We start from the raw sequence: 21906 nt of genomic DNA, 5'->3' as shown, positions 1-21906 counted from the left end.
TTAAAAGCACATCTTTTTCACATTCACACAGTCAGAATTCGGTACTTCAACTTCAGTAGCCTACCTCTCCAATCAAAAAATGCAATCATCATTGAAAAGGAAAAGCGCACATAGGTTAGGATGCTAAGGTGAGCGAGCGCTGCAGCCTTTTCATTTTCAATAGGTATTGATTACCCATTTATTTGTCTCTGCCTGCAAATCGTACTGCTAAAAGGTAGGCTATATCCAATAGGCCTATGCAAAACGTTGCAAGTGTTGCTGTCGTCATTCTTGTTCCTTAAAGTTCAGTATCCAAACCTGCGAGATCAGGTGTGCGTTTGGTCTCAATTAAATAGAGTAGCCTAAGCATGGGCGATGAAGCATGGGGCAGTTATCTTTCCAAGGAAATGTACTTCCTAAATAGGCCTATGATTAGACTATAGTTTACTACATTGCCTAGAAATCGGGCTAAATATTGATCACCCATATTTCTCTGTCTGAAAAACATCCCACTCCTAAAAGCTAGTGTATAAAAATAGCTCAATAGAAAGTACAAGCCTCTCCAACAGCCTACCGACCGCTCAGAGGCATCCACATGGTTCTGTAGCAGACCGCTGCTGCTTCTATCACATTGCAATGTAAAACAGCCCCGGTGAAAGTTGTGCCCCTTTTGAAAAATAATTGAAGTTTGAACATTTGTGACATTTTGGCCTTACCCAGTCCTCCTTTCAAGACTCCATAATGTTTCATCTGTATGTGCAACAAAGGAAAAATTGGTGTCATGCTGTATGTATAGTAGCTTTACTGCTTGCTTTGTAATACGAGTAGTATTTTGATTTCAATAACAATGTTCTGACATTAATACTGCATATGAATACTGAAAATTTACAATTTTGGCATAGTAACAGTAGTTGAAAAAGTAACCAATTGCCGTACTTGAGTAGAAGTAAAGGTATCTTAATAGAAAATGATATCTTAATAAAAAGTGAGTCACCCAGTAAAATACTACTTGAGTAAAAGTCTAAAAAATATTTGATTTTAAATATACTTAAGTATCAAAAGTAAAAGTTTAAATCATTTAAAATTCCTTATATTAAACAAACCAGATAGCACCATCTTATTTACGGATAGCCAGAGGCACACTGCAACACCAGACCTAATTTACAAATGCGTGTGTTTTAGTGAGTTTAGTCAGATAAGAGGCAGTACGGATGACCAGGTATGTTCTCTTGATAAGTCAGTGAATTGGACCATTTTCCTGTTCTGCTAAGCATTCAAAATGTAACGAGTACTTTTGGGTGTCAGGGAAGATGTATGGTGTAAAAAGTACATATATTTTCTTTAGGCATGTGTAAAACTTGTTAAATAACCAAAAAAACCTACTTAAGTAGTACTTTAAAGTATTTTTACTGAAGTACATTACACCACTGCATCGTAGGGACAACCAAATGAAGCTTTCAAAGAAAATAACACCCTCCCTACAATCAAACATGGGGGAGGTTTGATAATTCTGTGGGGTTGCTTTTCTGCCTCTAGTGCTAAGGGCCTTGAACATGCTCAAGGTATCATGACATCAGCAGATTTTCAGGTCTTCTGGAGTCCAATGTTCAACCCAGCGTCCAAAAACTGGGTCTCAATTGAAGGTTGTGGGTCTTCCAGCAGGACAACAACCCCAAACACACATAAAAAAAGGAGTGGTTCAAGAGGAAACGTTGGCCTATTCTGGAGTGGCCAGCGAACAGTCCAGATCTGAATCACATGGCGAGATCTGAAAACAGCAGCTGCTGGAGAGCACCCTCAAACTTTGAAGAATTCGAGAAGTTTGCTCCAGGAAAGTGGGTCACTAAATAGGTGCAGCAAGCTCATTGATGGCTACAATAAGCATTTGTCTGCAGTTGGGTTATACAACAAAGTACTAGCGCTTGGGTGCCAATCATTTTGTCCAGGCCCTTTAGTCTTTATTTTCTACTTTATAATTGTAAACTTAGGTTTACAAAAATGAAACAGGTTCTGCAATGTTGAAATCCAATAAGGTGTGGAGACAACTTAATTTAGAATAAATAGGGAATTATTTAAGGAAAGTTAAAGGGTGCCAATATATTTGGCCGCAACTATTTTAACAATCCTTCCTCCAAAGCACCCTCCTATGGATTACATTTCGTGAAATTCCCAAAAACGATGTACTTTTATGAGGATTTCCCCTCCTACTCTCTTGTCTGTCAGATTATCCAGATTATCAAATACTTTCTCTCACACTCACTCACTGATGGACAAACTTTACTGAACAAAAATATAAATGCAACATGCTTAAATTTCAGTGATTTTACTGAGTTACAGTTCATATAAGGAAATCAGTCAAATTGAAATTAATTCATTAGACCCTAATCTATGGGCAGGGACCCAGGGCATGGGTGGGCCTGGCTCCCCAGGCCCACCCACAGGGAAGCCCAGCCAATCAGAATGAGTTTTTTCTCTCAAAAGGGCATTATTACAGACAGAAAAACTCATACATTTCATCAGCTGTCTGGGTGGCTGGTTTCAGAAGAAGCCGGATGTGGAGGTCCTGGGCTGGCATGGTTACATGTGGACTGCGGTTATGAGGCCGGTTGGATGTACTGCCAAATTCTCTAAAATGACGTTGGAGGCGGTTTATGGTAGAGAAATGAACGTTACATTTTCTGGCAACAGCTCTGGTGGACATTCCTGCAGTCAGCATTCCAATTGCACGCTCCCTCAACTTGAGACAACTCTGGCATTGTGTTGTGAAAAAAACTGCACATTTTAGAGTGTTGTCCCCAGCACAAGGTTTTTGTTGTCCCCAGCACAAGGTGCAGCTCTGTAATGATAGACTAATGCGATTAGCATGAGGTTGTAAGGAACAAGAATTTCCCAGGACATAGACATATCTGATATTGGCAGAAAGATTAACAAGATTTTAAGTTAACTGCACTGTCCAATTTACTGTAGCTATTGCAGTGAAATAATACCATGGTATTGTTTGAGGAGAGTGCACAATCTTTGCATTTCAAAGATGATGGTAGAAAACAAATACAAAAGAACGTTTTTTTTTTTTCCTTTGTATCTTTTACCAGATGTATTGTGTGTTATTCTACTACATTCCATTCACATTTCCACAAACTTAAGTGTTTCCTTTCAGATGGTACTAAGAATATGCATATCCTTGCTTCAGGACCTGAGCTACAGGCAGTTAGATTTGGGTATGTCATTTTAGGTGAAAATAATTTTTTTTAAAGGGAAAAAATTAAGGATGAAGATTTTCAGCTTCTTGATATGCCACACCTGTAAGGTGGATGGGTTATTTTGGCAAAGGAGAAATTTCGCTAACAGGGATGTCAACAAATTTGTGCACAATTTGAGAGAAATAAGCTTTTCTTGCGTTATGGAAAATTTCTCGGATCATTTATTTCAGCTCATGAAATGTGGGACCAACACACATGTTGTGTTTATATTTTTGTTCAGTAGAGATTAGAGGAGCATCTATCCAGGGTGGGACTTTTAATTCTGGTCTGCCTTGCCACCAACCTTTAAACAGCTGGAACTATTTGCCACTTTCCCATTGAAACTTGAATAAACATTTCCCATCACACTTTTTCTCATCAAATTATTTTTTCATACTGGGGGTGTGTGATTGAGAAAACATCCTCCCTCTCTCACGACTTCTCCCACTGTCTGCATTAGTACTGAGGTTCAGTGGAAGCAGGGCTGTTCAATTCTGGTACTGGAGGGCTGATAAGCTTCTGTTTTTTTTTGTTTCTACCTGGTAAATTGCATTCACCTGGTGTCCCAGATCTGAATTAGTCCCTTATTTGACGGAAAGGATGAAAAACAGAATTATTATGGCTCTCCAGGACCGACATTGAACAGTCCTGAGTGCAAGGATCCCAGCATGTGTCGTTATCATCTATCTAGGATTGTGTAGTTTAGGGTTGATCTTACATTTGGTTCACATCTAGGTGTAATGTATAGGGACAGATGGGATATCATACCTGGCTGAGTATAGTCAGAGTGAAGGTGAGAGGGGTATTTTGTTCTTCAATGAGAGTGCTAGTGCAATGCACCCGCTAGTTCTGTCTTGACTTGTAAACTCTTGCTCCTCAGGTAGCATAGGTTGACAAACTTCCTCCAGCTGTTCTATAGTTTTTGTCAGTGTTTTGCCGGTTTGTTACGTGTTGTGTGCCTCTGACAATGTTAGCTGCCTGCTAGGGATGATGGCACGCACGCACACAAATCCAAAGTTTAGTGGCCTTTAAGTCTGGTTTTCCTTAGACGTCGGCATATTCCACATCTGGTTCTTATATCAACAAGCCAAGATCTTCAGCAGCACCAGCCAGTGTCTCCCCTCTCCGTTTTCATTATATCAAATCCAAAGTGGCTTCCAAACGATCAATTTCCAAGTTGAAAGTGGAACAGCCTGTCTCCTAATCATCAGTTATCCTAGAGAAAGACCTAATTTGTCTCTAGGAGTTTCCAGCAGCTCCCAAAATCGTTTTCTTTTTTCTTTCTCACTTCCTCCTTTTTTGGTCATGCACACCGCCTTCCTGCCTATCTGTCTCCTTTCCTTCCCTAAAACTATGGATAGGAAGCCTGGTTGCATCATAGTCCAGCGGTGTAGCCTGAGACAACACTAACTCCCGTCTCAGTGCCCTTGACTGCATTAGAGTGGAGACAGATCAGCTGCTGGTGAGTGGTTATTTTGTTTTCTCATGTGGTCACTTCGATAACACTTTGTTTGTGTGTAAAATGTAAAATAAACACCTCATTTTTTGATAGTTCAGTCTGAGGTGAAGCCAACAGAAAATCTGCAGTTTTAGGATTGTGTATTTAAAAATGCCTCTGAGTAGATACAGTACATCATGGTTATAGGGCAAAAGGCTTGACTATACCTTTTAGGGATAAAAGACTTAACTTCAGGGTGATCTGCGTCTTTTGATATTAAGTACTAGCCTATTTCTCAAGGTGTGGGTGTGCAATCTGTGCATGCATGTGCAGTGTACAGGCAAGGCTCTTCATGTTGCATGTTGAAACACTTTTGGTGGAATGTTTACTTTGTAAAAATAGCTATTTCCTGTGAGGTTCTTTTAGGTGGATGGCCTTGAGGTTATCTCTGTCATAGAACAGACAACTCACAAACTCTACTGTACAATAACGGGCCAAACACAACTAATCAAATGGACCGTTGCCCATTGGAAAAAGAACAGAGTTTCTGACACTGCTTACTTGTGTGATTTGGGATATAGGTTGGAAAAGCAGTTTCTGGACCTCTTTTTATTAAACAGATTTTTTTTAAACTTTTTCCAAATTACACAGCATCAAAACTGAAAAGCAGGGAAAAAAACTGTTGCCATAAGGTAGGTACAGTACAATATATTAAAGCAATTATATTTATTTTTACCAAAGTAAACTTTCAAAGTCTTAAAGGCACAGTGCAGTCAAAAATTTGTTTTTTTCCTTTGTTTTATTTATATTTCCACACTGTGGTTGAAATAATACTGTGAATTGTGAACATGATGATAATGCCCTTTTAGTGTAAGAGTGGTTTGAAAAGACCACCAGAAATGTCAGCCTGTTTTGGTGGGATGGAGTTTTGGCCTTCCATGGTGACATCACCATGCGGTAAATTGGTAAATAGATCAATAAGAAAGAGTTCTAAACCTCTCTGCCAATAAAAGCACATTTTCAGTTTCCCCTTCCAAATTAGACCACTCCCAGACAGTCCTAGAAAAATTCTTGCTTGAGAAATTGCTCTTTGCTAAGAATCTATTTTTGTTTCTTTTTGACCATTTTAATTGTAAACAGTCACAGCAAGGTACTTCATTGTTACCCAGAAATGATTTGATATTGAGATCAAAAAGGCTGCATTGGACCTCTTTAAGGCATAAGTCAATCTTTCCATAACAATTATTTCTTCAATTATACTTTACAATTCTTCAGACTTTGGAGCTTACACTTTATACCAATTCCTGTTAATAACTTTTTTTACAAGCAGAAAATCAAACTTTAATCAACGATATGTCATTGTCAATTACAACCTCCAGAACATTACCAAGGTACATAACAGGGCAGGTTCTAGGGACTTCCTATCCCAGAACATATTTTATTACAGAACATACAGTATTGTCACAGAACAGTGTTATCTTCAGACATTCCACGAAAACATGAGTGTGGTTGGGATCTAGCCTACATGGCCACACAGCTGCCAGCATGCTTGTGTACCTAGCTATTGGCTTTTGAGTCTAGGTGTGATTCAAAACAGTCATATTTTTCCAACAAAATTTCCACCATGTTTTTCAGTTTGGAACAATATATTCAAAATACTAATACAAACTTCCTCTGATTTTAGATTTTATTAGGATCCCCATTAGCTGATGCAATGAAGACAGCTAGTCTTCCTGGGGTCCGACAAATAAAATACTTTTACAATTGACATACATTTAAAAAGCATTAACAAGTAGACAGGATCTGTGTACTCATAGTCAATCTCATTAGATGTACTTATGCTTTCTTGAATGTGAATTTTCTTTTCGCTTGGGTTGGTGAGGAGTTCTTTTATGTGGTGGCTCTGTATATAACTGTTGATATATCAGTCTTCAATTCCTTCTACCATTTTGCTTTAAATATAGAAGGTTGAATCTTTCTAGAGGCAATCAGGCCATGACAGAGTGAAGAAACTGTCTTGGATGTTCTTAGTTTATATACAGTACATTTCAAATGTTCTATAGTTTTTATCTATTTTTCAAAATCATTTTCTGGGCATTCTAGCAACGCTATAATTTACAATTTGGTCAGGTCCAGTGGTGTGCCACAGTTTAGCGTGCCCCCCCCCCCCCCCCCCCCCCCCCCCCCAACAAGGTCTGTGCAAGCCCTCCCCGCATATTTGTTTATTTTTTTTTTCTATATATATTTGAGGCCGAGAGAGAATGTTTACAGCTAATTTCTTGTAAAAAAAATGTGCCATTGCTTATAACATATTCATATTTTATCTGGGGGGTGGTAGTATGCCAGTGGTCAAGTCCCCACTCCCTTTAGGGTCTTGACCTGATTCTCTAGTGTACTCTCCGAAGACTTATATTAGCAGGCTTGTCACAGATCCTTGGAGGTTTGTCGTCATTATGAAACTCCATGTGGTTTTCCCCCAATCTGCCTGACAACTCCTCAAATATACATATACACAGATGACAAGTCAGAGTTTAGTTTGACCAAGGACTTTCCCACTGGTTTGGTACGAGATGTACTGAGCTTTTAGGCCTGTGGCTGTGGCCGTTTTGGTTAGGAGTGTTCAACCCAGCCTGGGCGAAATGCGTCCGGTTGTACGTCAACATTATTTGACTGGATTGGAACTAAAAGCATAAAACAGCAGGCATCTCAGTACAACACTGGACACATTCTAATACCTGTGGGATAGGTCTTATTAACATAAACCAGGTCCAGTCATGATCTGGGGATCTGATTTATCCCTTTGATCTCATCTGTCCCCCCCACCCATGTTTCCACCTACAGTATCTACCAACCACAACCAAATGGTGAGACCTACACTATGTAATCTTTAGGAAACCTAGGCTATCCCCCAGTCGTGTGCTCAACTCCCAAGAGGGACATCAAAATGAGTTACCAGAAAACTGTAAAAAAATATATATTGATAGATATATATATTTATTAGAGGTCGGACGATTGATTTTTTTCAATGCCGGAGGCATTGAAGGACCAAAAAAAAGCCGATACCGATTAATCGGCCGATATTTTTATTTATTTATTTAATTTAAAATTTGTAATAATGACAATTACAACAATACTGAATGAACACTTTTCTTGTACCTTAATATAATACATCAATAAAATCAATTTAGCCTCAAATAAATAATGAAACATGTTCAATTTGGTTTAAAAAATGCAAAAACAAAGTGTTGGAGAAGAAAGTAAAAGTGCAATATGTGCCATGAAAAAACGCTAACGTTTAAGTTCCTTGCTCAGAACATGAGAACATATGAAAGCTGATGGTTCCTTTTAACATGAGTCTTCAATATTCCCAGGTAAGAAGGTTTAGGTTGTAGTTATTATAGGAATTATTATAGGACTATTTCTCTATACCATTTGTATTTGATATACCTTTTGACTATTGGATGTTCTTATAGGCACTTGAGTATTGCCAGTGTAACAGTATAGCTTCCGTCCCTCTCCTCGCCTCTACCTGGGCTCGAACCAGGAACACATCGACAACAGCCACCCTCGAAGCATCGTTACCCATCGCTCCACAAAAGCCGCGGTCCTTGCAGAGTAAGGGGAACAACTACTCCAAGTCTCAGAGCGAGTGACGTCACCATTTGAAACGCTATTAGCGCGCACCCCGCTAACTAGCTAGCCATTTCACATCGGTTATACCAGCCTAATCTCGGGAGTTGATAGGCTTGAAGTCATAAACAACTCAATGCTTGAAGCATTGCGAAGAGCTGCTGGCAAACGCAGGAAAGTGCTGTTTGAATGAATGCTTACGAGCCTGCTGCTGCCTACCATCGCTCAGTCAGACTGCTCTATCAAATATCAAATCATAGACTTAATTATAACATAACACACAGAAATACGAGCCTTTGGTCATTGATATGGTCGAATCCGGAAACTATCATATCGAAAACAAAACGTTTATTCTTTCAGTGAAATACGGAACCGTTACGTATTTTATCTAACGGGTGGCATCCCTAAGTCTAAATATTGCTGTTACATTGTACAACCTTCAATGTTATGTCATAATTATGTACAATTCTGGCAAATTAATTACGGTCTTTGTTAGGAATAAATGGACTTCACACAGTTCGCAACGAGCCAGGCGGCCCAAACTCCTTCAGAAGTGACACAATTTCCCTAATTATAAGACATTCATGTTAGCAGGCAATATTAACTAAATATGCAGGTTTAAAAATATATACTTGTGTATTGATTTTAAAGAAAGGCATTGATGTTTATGGTTAGGTTTGGTGCAACGACAGTGCTAAATCATCACCCGTTTGGCAAAGTAGGCTGTGATTCAATGAGAAATTAACAGGCACCGTATCAATTATATGCAACGCAGGACACACTAGATAAACTAGTAATATCAACCGTGTGTAGTTAACTAGTGATTATGTTAAGAGTTTTTTATAAGATAAGTTTAATGCTAGCTAGCAACTTACCTTGGCTTCTTGTTGCCCTCGTGTAACAGGTAGTCAGCCTGCCATGCATGCTCCTCGTGGAGTGCAATGTAAGGCAGGTGGTTAGAGCGTTGGACTAGTAACCAGAAGGTTGCAAAAACGAATCCCTAAGCTGACAAGGTAAAAATCTGTCGTTCTGCCCCTGAACAAGGCAGTTAACCCACCGTTTCTAGGCCTTCATTGAAAATTAGAATGTGTTCTTAACTGACTTGCCTAGTTAAATAAAGTAAAAAATCGGTGTCCAAAAATACAGTTTTCCGATTGTTACGAAAACCTGAAATCGGCCCTAGTTAATCGGCCATTCCGAGTAATCGGTCGACCTCTTATATATGAGATATCCTAGATGGCAGACCCAATAAGTAGTACTTGAAGTCATGTCTTTTTGATGTAAAGCATACTCCCTGGGTATTTATTGCTTAGTATTTGCGTGCCAATCCTTCATTCTTAATTCAGAGAAATCATGATTGATGACGATAAAGTATTTTTTTAGCTCTACTTCATTATTCCACTACGTCTCAGTAGTAGTTAGCCGTAGCAGTTCGGTAAGTGCTGGTCTCCCAGGCTGTAGCTATATTATTTGTTTAGTTGTGTGGAGAGAAGTCACCCAGGCAGCTTATTGAGTGGAAGGCATGCCAACGTAGGCAAAGACTGTTTGAGTGAAGTCTGAACACCAGACCATAACAGACCAGGATATGAGGGGCTGGGAAGGATTAGAGAGCAGAGAAGACTTCCATGCCTAGAACATCAGCTGTGGAAACAATACATTTCTTAGATCATAATGAATACATTGTTATGAGTGCTGGGCCTAGTAATGTGTGTGTTTGTCACTTATTTGACTGTCTGTATGGATATCTCAGTTTGTGTATATTTGTATCGGTCTGTGTATACTTGCTCCAAAGGAAGAGAGAAAAAGCGAGGCGGAGAGAGGAGTTGCCCCAAAGAGGCCCGCTTTGTGTGTTTGAGAGAAAGAGAGTAGCTCATGAATGAGTTGAAATTGGTGCTTTTCAGTGAAGGAGTATGAGCCATTAATGTTGTGTACTTTTGTCTGTGTTTGGGATCTGTTTGATTAGTTAGATGGGAGTGAATCTGAACTTGTGTCTGTCTGGAGTCTGGACCAATGACTGTCTGTCAGTTGAGGGTGTGTGAGTGCACAATTGTCTTATTATTTGTACAAGACTACACAACTGAGTCAAACCAATCGTGTTTGTGATTGTGTCGGCCACAGTTGGTAGACACCAGACAAACATCATATATGGTCCAAGCCAGGGGTGTAATTCAGTACGTCTACTTTTAGCCACACAGTCTTACATGTTCAAATGTCTGATGATAAGAAGGACTAGCTGCTAAGATGGTCTTTAGTCTGGCTCACACAACTCAGTCTTCCTGACTTTAGAGTCTGGATAGGCTCCTTGATGGTGTAGGCACGATGCTTCAATAATAAAGGGGGCTGTACTTTAAAAAAAAACTGATTTTGGTTCTCCTTTTGTCTTTCTCAAACACCCACATGGACAACACACAGCCCCTGAGAGCCGCCCCCCTGCAATACAGCTGTTGGATTTTCAAATCTTAACAATGAGAGATCTCAACCCCCCAAGAGAGAGAAATAAATAAACAGTTAGAGAAATAATCAAAGCTCAAGACAATTTTTGTGTGAACATTGCACCAACAAACCGACTGCTGTCCAGACCAGTGTGTCACAGCTCTCCCTCACTGTGTACCACGTTAATCGTGTCAACCAGGCTCGGGAATCTCTGCTTAAAGTTGCCAAATCAAAGATGACTAACATGTTAGGGCCTGGTCCTGAAGGAACCCGTATGTGGGGCGATGTTACAGTGATGTTAGGGTTTGGAATCTTTCACTGAAACACTGCACCAACCACACAATCTGACTGCAGCGTTAAAAAAGCACACAGTAAATAACTGAATTGAAGGCTTTATTAGAGCACAAGTAGCCATATCCAAATGTCATCATGACTGTTTGGTCTGTGCTCGATGTAGCTAAACATAATCGTCTATTGTCTTGACTCTGAATGTCATAGCTGTTCACTGATGTGTTGATTCATGCTGCCTGTGATCGTGTGTGTTGTGAGAGCGTGGGAGCTGGCTGCTGGAGACAGACTGTATGTGGATGACAATGGGAAGCAAGGAATTGAATTAGCTCTGGGTGTGGGCACCAACAACGTGTGTGTGTTGTGGTGTGTGTGTGTAGAGCAGTAGACCAAACACAACGGGTCCTATTAAAAACCTGGGGCGGTGCCTTTTCTCTTTCACAATGTCTCTCCCAATAACAAGTCTACTACTAATATCACTGTCTGCCAACTCTTTTCCAATGAGCACCACTCCATATTTCACTCACACACTATGGCATTGCACAGGGGCGCATTGCAACATGTGTGCTGCAAACATGTCCATTCACTGAAACGATTAACAACATTGTTGTGCGCACACACACACATGTGACTTTGCTCGTGTGTGCTCAGACATGCATTACCGTTCAAAAGTTTGGGGTCACTTAGAAATGTCCTTGTTTTTGAAAGAAACATTTTTTTTTTGCCCACTTAAATAACATCAAATTGATCAGAAATACAGTGTAGACATTGTTAATGTTGTAAATAACTATTGTAGCTGGAAACGGCAGATTCTTTTTATTTTTCATGGACTATCTACATAGGCGTCCAGAGTTCCCATTATCAGCAACCATCAATCCTGTCTTCCAATGGCACGTTGTGTTAGCTAATCCAAGTTTATCATTTTAAAAGGCTAACTGATCATTAGAAGACCCTTTTTGAAATTGTTAGCACAGCTGAAAACTGTTGTACTGCTTAAAGAAGCAATAAAACGGGCCTCTTTTAGACTAGTTGAGTATCTGGAGCATCAGCATTTGTGGGTTTGATTTACAGGCTCAAAATGGCCAGAAACAAAGACCTTTCTTTTGAAACTCGTCGGTCTATTCTTTTTCTGAGAATTGAAGGCTATTCCATGTGAGAAATTGCCAAGGAACTAAAGATCTTGTACAACGCTGTGTTCTACTCCCTTCATAGAACAGCGCAAATGGGCTCTAACCAGAATAGAAAGAGGAGTGGGAGGCCCCGGTGCACAACTGAGCAAGAGGACAAGTACATTAGTGTCTAGTTTGAGAAACAGACGCCTCAAGTTCTCAACTGGCAGCTTCATTATATAGTACCTGCAAAACACCAGACTCAACGTCAACAGTGACGAGGTGACTCCGGGATGCTGGCCTTCTCGGCAGAGTTTCTCTGTCCAGTGTCTGTTGTTTTGCTCACCTTAATCTTTTCTTTTTGTTGGCCAGTCTGAGATATGGCTTTTTTTTTTGCAACAACTTTTCAACGGTTGTGTGTGTGTGTGTAAGGACATACAGTTGAAGTCGGAGGTTTAAATACACTTAGGTTGGAGTCATTAAAACTCGTTTTTAAACCACTCCACAATTTTCTTGGCCACTTTTGAATGCTGGCGGTGCTCTCACTCTAGTGGTAGCATGAGACGGAGTCTACAACCCACACAAGTGGCTCAGGTAGTGCAGTTCATCCAGGATGGCACATCAATGCGAACTGTGGCAAAAAGGTTTGCTGTGTCTGTCAGCGTAGTGTCCAGAGCATGGAGGCGCTACCAGGAGACAGGCCAGTACATCAGGAGACGTGGAGGAGGCCGTAGGAGGGCAACAACCCAGCAGCAGGACCGGTACTCCGCCTTAGTGCAAGGAGGTGCACTGCCAGAGCCCTGCAAAATGACCTCCAGCAGGCCACAAATGTGCATGTGTCAGCATATGGTCTCACAAGGGGTCTGAGGATCTCATCTCGGTACCTAATGGCAGTCAGGCTACCTCTGGCGAGCACATGGAGGGCTGTGCGGCCCCACAAAGAAATGCCACCCCACACCATGACTGACCCATCGCCAAACCGGTCATGCTGGAGGATGTTGCAGGCAGCAGAACGTTCTCCACGGCGTCTCCAGACTCTGTCACGTCTGTCACATGTGCTCATGTGCTCAGTGTGAACCTGCTTTCATCTGTGAAGAGCACAGGGCCCCAGTGGCGAATTTGCCAATCTTGGTGTTCTCTGGCAAATGCCAAACGTCCTGCACGGTGTTGGGCTGTAAGCACAACCCCCACCTGTGGACGTCGGGCCCTCATACCACCCTCATGGAGTCTGTTTCTGACCGTTTGAGCAGACACATGCACATTTGTGGCCTGATGGAGGTCATTTTGCAGGGCGCTGGCAGTGCACCTCCTTGCACTAAGGCGGAGTACCGGTCCTGCTGCTGGGTTGTTGCCCTCCTACGGCCTCCTCCACGTCTCCTGATGTACTGGCCTGTCTCCTGGTAGCGCCTCCATGCTCTGGACACGACGCTGACACACACAGCAAACCTTTTTGCCACAGCTCGCATTGATGTGCCATCCTGGATGAACTGCACTACCTGAGCCACTTGTGTGGGTTGTAGACTCCGTCTCATGCTACCACTAGAGTGAGAGCACCGCCAGCATTCAAAAGTGACCAAAACATCAGCCAGGAAGCATAGGAACTGAGAAGTGGTCACCACGTGCAGAATCACTCCTTTTTTGGGGGTGTCTTGCTAATTGCCTATAATTTCCACCTGTTGTCTATTCCATTTGCACAACAGCATGTGAAATTTATTGTCAATCAGTGTTGCTTCCTAAGTGGACAGTTTGATTTCACAGAAGTGTGATTGACTTGGAGTTACATTGTGTTGTTTAAGTGTTCCCTTTATTTTTTTGAGCAGTGTATATATGTATACACACACTAAAGGCTTCTGCATACATAGATTTGGTTTGCTCCTAGCAGAACTCGGCTAGGCGACGTGAACATCTGTGCTCGCATACTCCCTTAAAATACATTTGCTTGCAAAATTAGAAAAAATCTGCAATATTAGGTTTTGTCCCTCTTGAGACAGATGTACACACATCTGTAATAAATGTTGACGTTTTTGCAGAGGTCCTAGTCACCTAATTGTACATCTAATAAAGATGTTTGGGTCAGTTTTTCTCACAATGTGCATGAAAACAACCAGTTGTCTGTCGTTGTAATACAAACACTTAATTGAAGGATCCCTACTGTTGACCAACCACTGACGAAGGGGGCGTAGACTTCGGCTTGCCTCGAGAAAATGTTGTGTGCTCGAACTGCTGGGGAAAACAATGGCCAAACACCAAAATGAACAAAAACGTAAACATTTGGTTATACTATACAATGCATTCGGAAAGTATTCAGACTCCTTGACTTTTTCCACATTTTGTTACGTTACAGCCTTATTCTAAAATGTGTTAAATCTTCAATCTACACACAATACCCCATAATGACAAAGCGAAAACAGGTTTTTAGACTTTTTTGCAAATGTAATACAAATAAAAAAACATACGTTTATTTTCTATGAGACTCGAAATATTGATCTCGGGTGCATCATGTTTCCATTGATCATCCATGAGATGTTTCTACAACTTGATTGGAGTCCACCTGTGGTAAATTCAATTGATTGGACATGATTTGGAAAGGCACACACCTGTCAATCTATACGGTCCCACAGTTGACAGTGCATGTCAGGCAAAAACCAAGCCATGAGGTCGATGGAATTGTCCATAGAGCTCCGAGACAACAGGATTGTGTCGGTACACAGATCTGGGGAAGAGTACCAAAAATGTATGCAGCATTGAAGGGCCTCAAGAACACAGTGGCCTCCATCGTTCTTAAATGGAAGATGTTTGGAACCACCAAGACTCTTCCGAGAGCTGGCTACCTGGCCAAACTGAGCAATCGGTGACCAAGAACCCGATGGCCACTCTGACAGAGCTCCCGAGTTCCTCTGTGGAGATGGGTAAACTTTCCAGAAGGACAACAATCTCTGCTGCATTCTACCAATCATGCCTTTCTGGTAGAGTGGCCAGACGGAAGCCACTCCTTAGCAAAAAGCACATGACAGCCTCCTTGAAGTTTGCCAAAAGGCACCTAAAAGACCCTTTAGTCTAAGATTCTCTAGTCTAATGAAACAAAGATTGAACTCTTTGGCCTGAATGTCAAGCTTCACTTCATTCCTAAAGAAAATTATGTAATTTTTACTCTATACATTTTCCCTGACACCCAACAATACTTGTTAATTGGACAGGAAAATGGTCCAATTCACGCACTTATCAAGTGAACATCCCTACTGCCTCTGATCTGGCGGACTCACTAAATACACGTTTAGTTTGTAAATGACGTCTGAGTGTTGGAGTGTGCCCATGTCTCTCTGTAAAAACATTTTTTTTTACTGTTGATGCTTAAGTATATTTTAGCAATTACGTGTAATTTTGATACAGAAGTATATTTAAAACCAAATACTTTTAGACTTTTAGATTTTCACTTTAGTCCTTTACTTTTACTCTATGACATTTGGGTACTTTTTCCACCACTGAAGAGTGGCTTTGGGACAAGTCTCTGAATGCCCTTGAGTGGCCCAGCCAGAGCTTGGACTTGAACCTGATCGAGCATCTTTGGAGAGACCTGAAAATAGTGCAGTGACGCTCCCCATCCAACCTGACAGATCTTGAGGCTCTGCAGAGAAGAATGGGAGAAACTCCCCAAATACAGGTGTTCCAAGCTTGTAGTGTCATAGGTGCTTCAACTAAGTAATGAGTAAAGGGTCTGAATACTTATGTAAATTTGCTGAAATGTATAACCTTTTTTTGCTTTGCCATTATGGGGTATTGTGTGTTGACTGAGGAAAAACAACAATTTAATCCATTTTAGAGTAAGGCTGTAACGTAACAAAATGTGGAGAAAGTCGAGGGGACTGAATACTGGCTTCACACACACACACACACACACACACACACACACACACGGGGGGGTTATATAAAAGTTAGGTGTGCTCTAGCAGGACAGGCTGTTCAGATTAAAGCCAGTCAGTCGGGGGAGGGAGTTTATGTGTCTGATCCAGTGCTTTTGGCAGCTTGGTCTTGCATTTTTATCAGTATTTTCTTAATGGGGAGGGGGGATGGAGCATCAAACCTTATTATGCTGATCATACTGCCTAATAAACCATTGCGTGTCATCATGTAGGGAGTGTGTTTGTGTAGGGTTAACCCTGACTGAGGTAACAGGGCTGAATCACCTCAAGAGGCTCCAGTCATCTCGAAGTGAGACAGCTGTAGTCAGTGAGAGGAAATCTAACCCCTTTCATTCAATATAGGTCTAGCTCTCCCGCTGAAGGGTCACAAGTTGGAACGTGGCACGTTTGTGTTCACGTGATTGAGTGTCTAGGCTACTACGGGTTTGGTAGTGTGTGATGGCGCCTTGGTCGTGTGTGTGATGGCGCCTTGGTCGTGTGTGTGTGGTATGCGTTGAAACAAGTGTGTGTAAGCGGGTGCCACGTGGTAGTGAATGTACTAAGCTTGAGTGAGGGGCACAGAGGGGCCGTGTGTGTTCACAGCTGCCCGGGGGGCTCCGGATGTGAGTGGTGTGTTTGTGTCGCTCCGGCCACGGTAGCTGTTCTCTCTCTAAACCCACCACTAATTCTCTTGACTTGAGAGCGCACGTCTGGACAAACGCACACAACACACATACTCAAACACTACATACACAAACCAGTGGAGGCTTCTCAGAGGAGGAAGGGGAAGACACCCCTCAGTGAATTTCAGAAAAATGTAAATTAGAAAAACATTTCAAACATTATCCTTTTACATAAAACTGAACTAAATATACTCACGTCACCAAATAATTTATTAAAACACACCGTTTTGCAATGAAGGTCTACAGTAGCCTCAACAGCACTCAGTAGGGTAGCACCATGGTGTAGCCGAGGACAGCTAGCTTCCGTCCTCTGGGTACATTTGATTTCAATACAAAACCTAGGAGATACATGGTTCTCACCCCTTTCCATAGACTTACTCAGTAATTATGACAACTTTTGGAAGACATCCTACAACCTATCAGAGCTCTTGCATCATGTACTGACATTTTTTCCACCCAGTCAAAGGATCAGATAATGAATCTAGTACTGAAAGCATAAGCTACAGCTAGCTAGCACTGCAGTGCATAAAATGTGGTGAGTAGTTGTCTCAACGAGAGAGAAAGGCAATAGTTGAACAGTTTTGAACAAATTAAAGTTTCATTAAAGTTTCACATACTTAGTTAGCAGATGCAGCTAGCTAGTTTAGCCTACTCAGAGGGATGCTATGACTATCCAACACAACACTGGAACTCTTCCAAGTCAAAGTAATCTACCAGAAGATGGTTAGGCCTATCATTAGCATCAATATTTTTTTCCCCTATTCCTTAATTGTTTGAAACCTGGACTTCATATTGTGAGACATGTCTTAGGCCTTACTTGAAAGTAGCATAAAGCCAAAATCCCACCATAGAAACGTGGAGGCAATTATTTGTATAAAGACTTACTCATATGCTTTCTCCTGTTCTATTGATTTCCTATCAAATGTATTTATATAGCTCTTATAACATCAGCTGATATATCAAAGTGCTGTACAGAAACTCAGCCTAAAACCCCAAACAGCAAGCAATGCAGGTGTAGCAGTCAAAGGCATTATCGTAGGCGTAATAGCAACCCGTGATAGTTGTCGCATATTTAATTCCTCCCCTATTTCTAAGGGATATTTCCGTCCAGTGTTTCCAACTCATTTTCAGGGGAAGTTGCTAAAGGCAGGTCAATTTGTTGATAAATGACGTGATGTCATTGCGTGATGACGTCATTACGTAATAATGTAAAACTGCATCATTACATAGAATACACAATAACGTTGCTTAAATTGACTGGCCATCTCAGCGAAAAATATGATTTGTCATTTGTTTAGATTTGTTTATCACATTTTTATTTGTAAAAGTAATTTAAACACGTATTTTTTATGATCAGATATTTTTTTTAAAAACACATTGAATTATTGAACAATTACGTTTGATTTATTTTCTTTTTAACAAGTAAACCGTCACATTTTGATAAATTATAGTTTTAAGCAGTGTATTGGTAGTTAACATGCTACCTAACTGATCAACAATTATAAGTACAAGCTAATAACAAGATATATATGCTATCTTATTGAACAAGCAACTTAACTCAAATAATAATGTCTGCGCTAGGCATCTCTCTCCAGGTTGTTGTGCTGCTTGGCTGGCTAGCTGATCAATGGTTTCCTCCAGATATTGCCACTGTTCTCGCTCACACTGCAGTACACACTGCCACCATCAGCTGTGCGTCTCTGCCAGTTCCAGAAAGTCCACTCCTTGCATACGTACTGTAAATATGATGAATCATAGATTGGCAAGGAAATACTCTTCATTTTCACTGTCCAACTGCATTGTCACGGAGCTGGAACCAGCAGAAGAGGATGGAGTGGCCTTAAAGCTGTATGCTGCTGTGGTGCCAAACTGCTGCAGAACTGCAGAACTTGGTACTTTATGCTGGTAACAGGTATCACCAGCCAGCTTTAGTCCATACCGCACCAGGAGTATGGAGTTGAGTGTGCAGTGACATTGTATTTCTTAACTTTGACTTGACCACACTTATTTGACTGAACAGCAGTTCAACCTCCGCATTTGAGTGTGGCAAGGAGAGGGCAGCGAAGTGCAGCTTTGCACAGTTCTTCAAGTGGATTTGACCCGGAAGAGTCTGTGTAGTTAGTCAATTCACTCTAAAACTCGACTGTATTTTCAGTTGAGTCCCACCTAAACCGATGGATGTTTCTCCATTGGGAAACAATTTGATCATTTAGTTGGGGCTGGTTCCCAGTAGCTCAGCTACTTTAATAATTTCAGTGGTGCCTTTATTGAGCTTTAGCGTTTCCTTAACACTGAACAAGGCCATGTTTCACAAGGCTTCTAGGTTGTCTGGGAGCCTTGCTTGCAGCTCCTTGCTTAAAGTAACAATGTAGTTGATGATGCACTGTCTCCGAATGACCTTTTCGTCCTCTGGCGCAAGACTGAGTTGGTACACCATGCTCTCGAAAAGGCACTCAAGGTAAGGTGATGCACTGACATGTCTATCAATGGCATTCTTCAGGACATTAATTTTTGCCATAGGATTGACAACATCAATTTGTAGCAGAGTAAAGAGGTGTACCATATTGTCCAAAAGCTTGACAGGATCTGTTTGCTCTCCTTCAAATGACTTCACTGCAACTTGTATGTCGGACAGGATTGATTTCCAGAATGTCAGGTAGACATAGTTGGTCTTGTCCATGTACATGACGTGGAGCACATCTGCCATGTTGCAATGCTCACTGGCCTTGGTCACCTCAAAGTGACCAGTTCTTCCCACTGGCTCAATATACGAGTTACCGCGGGCTCATCGATAGTCAACGTGTGGCACACACTGTGGTGATCTGCAGGGGTTTCTGGCCACAATTAATTATGGCATAAACTGCTTTGTATGCCTTGTGCCGTTTTGGGGAAATTGAAAACCAGTTGCAGGTTTCTCTGATTAAGTACTCAACACTCCTAGGGATGGTTTCTTTGGATGCTGCACTGACAGCCAATTGTAAAGACTGGCACACACAGCGGATGAGTACCAAATTGGGCAATGCACATTCTTCCTTTAAAATCTTCCTTTAAAATCACCCCAGTCATCACGGATGCATTATCAGTGCCAATACCCTGAAGATTATCTTTTTTAAAGGTTACACTTATCAAGAAACTCAACTACCGCCTTTGCTATTGATCTGTCATCACCCCCCTCCAATTCAACCAGCCTGAGAAACCGCTTATTTTATTTTTGCACTGAAATACCGAATCACCACACCCAGGTATTTCGAGACACTGACATCAGTGAACTCATCCAAAAGGAGACTGAACTTCACATCCCCCACATCTGATGTTACCTTTTTGAGAAAATAAGGAGCCAGTACTCCCCTAATCAGTTCTGTGCACTTGGTGCGGTGCATTTGGAAGTTTGTTGCTGCCACATAATCTGAAAAGGCAGCTTTGCAAGCCATACCTAAATGGTCGCATGCTTGCAGCGAACAATGCTCCACAATGGCCATTGCCATAGTAGCTTTTGCAGTTGTCCATTTTCTTAACCAACTGTGATAATGTAGACTGCGTTGTGGGGTTGTACGGTTTTTATTTATTTATATGCTTTGCTGTAGCACAATGTTTTTTGATGTCATACATTTTTGCAAGCGTATCTCATTTGCAGTATGCACAGTATGCCCAACAATCATCCCCTATTACTGGCTTCAGCCACCCTTTAAATTCAGGTACAGACTCCCACTCTTTTCTGTACTTCTGGCTGTACAATTTTGATTGAGACATGTTGATTGATGTAGGTTCTGTTCAAGATCAAACAGTCGTGACCAACTATATTCATTGGGTTTGTCTCGTTGAACGCATACTACTGCTGCTGCAGTCAGCCAACAATGATTTGCAATTTGCTGAAATTGTTGCTGGCCTGTTGCTGCCTGTGCACGAGCTGAGCGCCTGCTGCTGACGACGCTCACAATGCAATTTTGCAGCCAGGCACGTGTGTTGTGACTGAGTGTGACAGAGAAAATCGTTTTTGTGTCATTTAGAGGGGGAAATGCGTGCATTTTAGCGTTTGAGTCACTTTTCAACTTGAAAAGTCACTTTTCACTTTTCAAGTTGCTAAAAGTTCCAAATACATTTTTAGAAGTAGATAAATTTGTTGCTAGGTGCTGTTGAAAAAAAAAAGTTGAAAAAAACTAGCAACAAAATTGATAAATTGGCAATCACTGTTTCCATCTCTGTCCATTTGCAAACCGCTCACATGTGAGGTGCACATTTTAGAATGGCGTTTTCCTGCCAGTTTCATTTTGGAAAATTCACGCGAAGGCCGACCGCCATTGGTACATTGCTGCGCTTGTGAAGAATAACAGTTGATAAAAATGATAGGTTAAACATTCTGATCTATTCCATCAGCCGTATTAATTGAAACGCCATATACCCCCACTATGCTACTTTAGTGTGCATCGTACAGTAGCTATTAAGAATTGAGTATAAGCAATGCCCACGGAAAAATATGTGGGTATACGGTATATACCACCCTCTACACCACGGTGCACATCAGTCATCGATAATTGAGCGTTGGCGATTGAGTTTGTACACTGCCATGGGACACAACGCAACGCGAGCAGTATTGCAGCTTTCATTTATTTCAAAGAGAGCATCCCATCAATGGCTGATGTCAAGGCCGGATGGCTGTAGTGTAGTAAATAAAATGGTAATAGAACATTCATGATTTTTTCACAAAGCCTCTGCGTATGTTCATATTTAGTCAGTTTTGTCTTTAAAAGGAAACTCTCAGACAGGTTTTGGGGATAGTATCACAGTTCTCCTCATCCCAGATCCAACAGGCTCATTTTTGTTGGCTCGGCCAAGCAACAGATATTTTGAGCAGCTTTAGTGCTGAAAGGAATGCAGCCAGCTGCCTGGACACCCAGCCCGTGGTTGTCTTTCTGGCTACCTTGCTGAGCCTGTAGTTGTCTAAATATGGCATCTTATTTTACCTTTCTAAACACACACAAACACAGACATACAGTATCTTCTGAGGGGAGGTTCATTGTTATTTCGAGGAGACAAATTGAAAGCAGTACCCTTGATTTCTGACATGCTCGTGTTGTTACTCAGCACAATGCTATCTATGAACACTGAACAAAAATATAAACCCATCATGTAAAGTGTTGGTCCCATGTTTCATGAGCTGAAATAAATATATCCCTGAAATGTTCCATATGCACAAAAAGCTTATTTCTC

The 21906-nt window shown here is 41.3% G+C and overlaps 1 protein-coding gene across 2 annotated transcripts in view; it reads left to right on the top strand.

The window, feature by feature from the left end:
* The window catches only part of LOC129829779 (pleckstrin homology domain-containing family G member 5-like), a 108015-nt gene that overhangs the window by 55520 nt on the left and 30589 nt on the right, over window positions 1-21906 (top strand). Inside the window, exon 1 of one of the 2 annotated variants that reach the window (XM_055891688.1) lies at window positions 4604-4680. The exons of the other annotated variant lie outside the window; for it this stretch is intronic. The gene's annotated coding sequence lies outside the window, so the exon portion shown is untranslated. Of the gene's footprint in view, window positions 1-4603; window positions 4681-21906 lie in introns of those variants that run through there. 2 annotated transcript variants of the gene reach the window in all.

Source organism: Salvelinus fontinalis, chromosome 31 (assembly GCF_029448725.1).
Source record: "Salvelinus fontinalis isolate EN_2023a chromosome 31, ASM2944872v1, whole genome shotgun sequence".
In the NCBI taxonomy this organism is placed as follows: Eukaryota; Metazoa; Chordata; class Actinopteri; order Salmoniformes; family Salmonidae; genus Salvelinus; species Salvelinus fontinalis.
This window is presented reverse-complemented; position numbering and strand designations above follow the sequence as displayed.